Genomic DNA, 6,060 nt, shown 5'->3' with positions numbered 1-6,060 from the left:
CCTCATCACAGCATTTTTGTAGTTCATCCTCTACATCACTAACCCTAGATTCCAGGGCAACGATACGGGAGGCATTGGCTTCAATTCGTGCCAGCCCTGCATCCACACTAGATTGTAGGCTGCTAAACCTCTGGTCGATGAGAGGCATCATAAAATCAGATATGTCTTTGGCCGTCAAACCAGATGGTCTGTCCTCGAGTATCTCAAGGCTATCACCTGCAACGCTACTAGGGGATGAGGGGCCTGACCTTTGAGGCATGGTTTTGTTTTTCCCTGCTTTGGTGGTTGTGTTTGCGTGTTTAGGAGGCATGTTTTTCCCAATAAATTTATCCATGCCCTGTATGCATGAATTGTATGGGAATGTGGCACCTGTATCACACTGAATGGGATTTATTTTATTAAGCAATAAGGGTAGGAGATTAGATAAGCACGGTGTAAGTTCGGGCTAGAATAACATTAATATGCCAGAATCATTCTTGCTTTTCCAGCATTTTAAATTCTGAGTAAAAGGTGTGTGGGATTTTTGATGCGATCTATTGTATCATCATGGTTGGCTACCATGTGATGTTGAATCCTGTTATTCCTTATCTAAAGAAAGCCAGTTCTTGTAATAGATCTTTTCTCCACTAGATGTCACTCAAACCTTATAACACTATTTAGAGCTATATGAAAGGCAATAAACCTGAAAATAGAGCAACAAAGATTATCACATATATAGCTTTACAATGCGAAATAGGTCACACAGTTGGTAATTATCATTCAGCTATTATGCAGATATCAATAGTGGCTCGTAGGGGGGGGTTCATAAACCAAGGCAGTCCTTAAATAGCAGGTTTTTCTCAAGCTTTTGTAAGGCTCGATTAAGCGGGTATTTTATATATATATTTTTTTCTCCTTTTTTCTCTTCAGCCACCAGATGGCAGTAACTCTCTATTTTTGAGTCAGCAGGCAGGGCTAGAGTTGGAAAAAGTACAGTTCATGTATGCTGCTCAAGGGAGTATGGTAGCTTATATGAGTAAGGCGATCCAGTGGTTAATCAATTAAGTCCCGATCAGCTGAGGGAAAGTCTATCTCCAAACAGAGATTATGCAGTGTTCCAACAATTTTAGCATGTATGGTGGCAAGATTTCTGATCAGGGGGACTCAGTCAGTGTTTCCAGAGGTTGTGTCTCCAGTAGCTAAATCCCAGCAGGGGGGGGGGAGAGTATTTCAGTCACTTGAGTCTCATGTGTGTCCCTTTAGTGTAGGTCTTTGCCACATTAGATCTCCCCAGATGATTGTTAGTGGTTTCCACTAGCTGTTTCCCAGTACGTTGTGTATTATTAAGGGGTCTGCAGGCTGGTCGGATCTGGTGGTAGTGGGTTTCTGATCAGCGTTGCTGCCCTTGCTCCCAGCGTCCCCCGCCCTCAGTGTCTGACTCACCGGCTCTTGGATGCAGTGTCTCCCAGCCAGCTGTGAGGCAGTCTCCCAGCGCTGGTCTGGTCTAGCTGCGGGGGGATCCGGTGCTCTCGCTGCCCGGTGGTGCAGGCACAGCTTCTTCTTGAGCCTGCGTCTTGCTGCTGTCTGCCGTGAGCGGGTCTCTCCGCCCGCAGAGAGCGCGCCCCTCAACCTCGGTCAGTCGCGGGTCTTCAGTTCCGTGAGCGGTAGCCGGCGGGGACAAGGTGCGATGTCCTGAAGTGCTGTCAGTCAGATGGGGTGTCGGGGGAGATCCCGGGCAAGCCTGTCAGGTGCAGCTTACAGTGTGGCTTGTCCTCCGTGGAGCATGCACGCTTCAGCTCGCGTGAGTGGAGCCGCTGGCAGGGCTAGTAATCAATCCCCTGGGTCTCTTCAGGACAGGAGGTCCCGTCGTCTCTGCAGGTAAACGGGGGGTATTCAGGGTTTGCATCAGCTAGTGGGATGCTTGGTTTATGGTGCCTGATGTATGGCGCCGAGATTCGCGCCCAAACATGGGCGGTCAAGCAGGCCTCTCACCTCAGAGGCTGGACTCCGGTGTTTCACTGCTCCTTTGGTCCCAAAAAGGTATTAGCGTGGCCAGCACGATGTCCTCCTGTGTTTGGAGATATTTGGGTGTAGCTAGGTCATAGTTGAGGGGCGATGGAGGCAGATTTCCCTCACAGCTACAGGGAGCCCATCTAAAACACGGCTGCACTAGGCATCCCGCCCACCGGAAGTAGCGATGTTATAATTATATTGGTAGCACCAGAAGGGAGTCTTGCTCGTTCCTAAATTCTTTGTGTTGTTTGTTTCTTATCTATAGGCTGCATGTTTCTCTTAGGGTTCCTTATTGTGATTAGCCACGGATTGTCAGATGTGGATATCTGAGGGTCTATTTTATATAAAAGGTTAATTTATTTGAATAGGGGAAAAAAAGGGGGTTAAAAAAGGGTTAAAAACTTTCTTAGGTAATGTGGCAGTTAATCATGGAGGATTCTACGCACAAGAGCGTAGTTAGGATATGTTGATTCAGCAAGATTAGTTGTTCAGCGCCTTTGTGCATCTTGTGATAATAATAGCTTCTACGGTGATGGTGAGAGTGTAGTTACTTGGTGGGCCACGGTGTTTTGTGCCCTTATTGTGGTTTACTGAGATAAAATTAAGTGCTAAAGCTAAGTGGTGACCCATGTGATACAGTGGGGTGATATGAGTGGTAATATTACATGATATATATATATATTAATATTAATAAATAAGACTACAATGAGTATTTGTGCATTTCTTTATTGTGACATATTTTTGTATATATATATATGATAAGGCCAGAAGTTCTCGTTTGAAAATACGATACCAGGTGTTCCTAGGTGGTCTCCCATCCAAGTACTAGCCTGGCCCTTTGCTGCTTAGCTTCCAAGGTCGGCAGAGTTTGGGCGGTCCAGCACTGGTTCGATCGTATTATGTTTGGTCTCCATCTGGTTTGTGAGATCCAAGCAAAGTGTCCTGGTGCAGTGTTGATTGTGATCAGGGTAGTTGAAGTGGTGCAAAAAAGAAAGAAGGGGGGTGTAACTCATAAAAACTGAATACATAAATGTGCTCGGTGAGTTGAAAATACCCTACTAAATAATGAACAGTGATTGGATAAAATGTGAGTCTATAAGTGCTTTAGAGGCATTAAGGTTGCTGAATAAGGAGAGGAGTGAACACCACTGGTTCTTTTTTCTTTTTCCTTTTTTCAGTCTTCTTAGAGGAAAACGCCATAATTTATGTTTGCATTCATCCCAAGTGGGTTATTTGTGTTGAGTTTGAAGATCCACTCACTTTCTTTCCTGGCTAGGGTATTGGTTAGGTCTCCACCACGTATCCCCAGGTTGACTTTGTCAAGGCCAAGTACTTTCAGTCCTTTGTGATTGTCCTTGTGTGTGGTATGGAAGTGGCGGGCTACAGTTGTTAATTTCTTCATTTTTGTCAGATCGGAGTTTGCGTTTCTTATTGTCCCAAAGTGCTCCAATATTCGCTGTTTCAGCGACGTATCTTTGTTCACATGGATAGGAAATGCAGTAAATGACTCCTTTCGTATTGCAATTGATGTAATGTTGTAATTTTACATTCTTTCCGAATCTGTCCTGGATTGTTTTTGCACCATGTATATGTGGGCAGATTTTACAATTCCCACAGGGGTATGTGCCTGTTGTTATGTTTGTGGGTCTTCTCCGTCTTTGGAAATGGCTGGATACTAGTTGGTCATGAAGATTCCTTGACCTCCTCCAGCTCATTTGCACCCGTGGGCTCAGTTTTTTGTTGAGTGTGGCGTCAAGGTGTAATACCGCCCTGTGCTTTTGGATTGCATTTTTAATAAATCTCCATTCTGTACAGTAGTTGCCCACAAATCTTATCGTGTCATCTTTTACTTTTGTTGTCTTTTTGTAAATGAGGTCTTCCCTTTTTGTTGTTGCAGAGTTTCTCATGGCTTTTTTTTATGGATGTCTTGCTATAGCCTCTGTCCTGGAGTCTAGTGGATAGGTCCTTGCTCATGGTTCTGAATTCTTCCTCATCTGAGCAGTTCCTCCTAAGTCTGAGGAACTCGCCTTTGGGTATGTTTTTAATCGTTGGTAGGAAATGAGCACTGGTTTGGTGTAATAGTGTTGCTGTTTCTTTCCTGTATAGTTTAGTTGAAATCAGATTCTCCTCATTCTTATAGAGCATTAGATCCAAAAAGGGTAGCTGTTCCTGACTGATGTTGTGGGTCAATCGAATGTTCAGGTTGTTCTGATTGATGTGTTTGATAAATTCCATCAAGAGGTCCTTTTCGCCTTCCAATATCAGAAAAATGTCATTGATATACCTAACCCCCATTGCCACATGTGAGGTAAGGTTTTCGTTCTGGTCATTGAATACATAGACTTCCTCCCACCATCCCAAAAAGATGTGGGGGCACAAGCTGCCCCCATTGCGGTTCCACGTACTTGTAGAAAAAATTGGTCATTGAAGGTGAAGAAATTATGTTGGAGTACAAATTTAAGGAGTTTGCTAAAGGAGTTTGTGAAAGTCCTCCATTCCTTCTGTTCTCATGAAGTACTCAGTTGCCTCTACACCTTGGTCATGGTTTATGGACGTGTAGAGTGACTCAACGTCTTAAGTCACCAAATACTGGTTGGGTTCCAATTTAATGTCATTCAGGCGGCGAAGGATGTCTGCTGTGTCTTGTATGAATGATGGGAGTTGAGTGGCATGATGTCTCAGATGCATATCAAAGAAGGTGCTCGCTCTCTCCGTGAGTCCCCCAATTCCGGACACTATTGGGCGTCCAGGAGGGTTTTCCATGTTCTTATGCACCCCCAGCAATAGATAGATTGTTGGAATTTTTGGATTATCATTCCGTAAAAATTCTATGTTTTAGATAATTGCAATACCAGCAAGCTTTCTGTCTGTGATATATAAGGGTGCTCCCACCCAGAGTACTTCTTTCTTCTCTTCCTCCCTTGGAACAAATGTCTATTTAATACATTATATACTCAGGGGAGCACCACTGGCAGTCCAATAAAAAGGACACCACATATCCACTAAACCATTGGTGTTCAGGACTTATCTGTCCACTATAGGACTTGTCGCCAGTTCTTCACAGACTTGGTACTATACCCTCAGAATCATAACCCTAACAGTGGCTGATTACCACTGACCAGTGCGGATCTAACTCTCTCAAACTCCCTTCCCCCCTATCTAATACTGAGGCTTTGAAGTTTCCCTGCTTCAATGGGCAAGTCTTAACAAAATGACCCTTATTGCCACAATACAGACATAACTTGGACATACGGTGATGGATACGCTCCTGGGAAGAAAATAGCACAGCCCCGATCTGCATCAGTTCCTCCACCAGATCTGCTTCCTCTGGACTGCATCTCTCTGCAGACAGAACTGGGGCTTCTCTCTCCGAGCAGCGCTCCTGAATACGTCTGTCAATTTTAATAGTAAATTGCATCAGCTCATCCAGATTACCAGGCAAAGGATACTGTACCAAATAATTTTTAATCTGATCTGCCAGGCCCCACAGGAATTGACTCCATAGTGCCGGATCATTCCAAGTGGAGTCATTGGCGAATTTGTGAAATTGAAAGCCATTACCTCCGCAGACCGGCGACCTGGCTTAATTAAGCACCCTTAAATGAGCCTCATCAGAGGCCACCCTATCAGATATCAGATGGTAAACTGAAAGCCCAGGTCTGTGGATCCTCCTGTAACAGAGAAATCTTTACTCGCTGAGCCTCCATCCCAAAGGACTGTGGTTTAAGGGAAAAGTAAAGCTTACATTACTTGAAGTTGAAAGATTCTCTGGGCAAAGAAGTAGATTTATCAGGAAAGCTTAACTTATGTTCCTGGAGCATTACTGCTGGAGAAGGTATTGTCCCACAAGCATTAGGGATGGCCATCGACAATCGATGATTCGAAATCATCGATGGTTCATGGCTGATGTCGAATACTTTTGCCATCGATGGGGGAGAACCAGATGGTTTCCCTCCATCGATGGAACAGCAAAACGATGTTTTGATTTTTTTTCCAAAGTGCCGGGATATGGAGCATAGCCCCGCCCCGACACCCGCGAAGCCCCGCCCCGTGTTTTGATTGGACCGA

The 6,060-nt window shown here is 44.6% G+C and overlaps 1 pseudogene; it reads right to left on the bottom strand.

Annotated features, from left to right (window-relative positions):
• Positions 1-2,773: 2,773 nt before the first annotated feature.
• LOC146040053 (5S ribosomal RNA) lies at positions 2,774-2,892 on the bottom strand (annotated as a pseudogene).
• Between the last annotated feature and the right edge of the window lie 3,168 nt (positions 2,893-6,060).

Source organism: Crinia signifera, chromosome 1 (assembly GCF_055691185.1).
Source record: "Crinia signifera chromosome 1, ASM5569118v1, whole genome shotgun sequence".
Classification (NCBI taxonomy): domain Eukaryota; kingdom Metazoa; phylum Chordata; class Amphibia; order Anura; family Myobatrachidae; genus Crinia; species Crinia signifera.
Note: the sequence above shows the minus strand (reverse complement) of the source record. Positions and strands in the feature narration are given on the sequence as shown.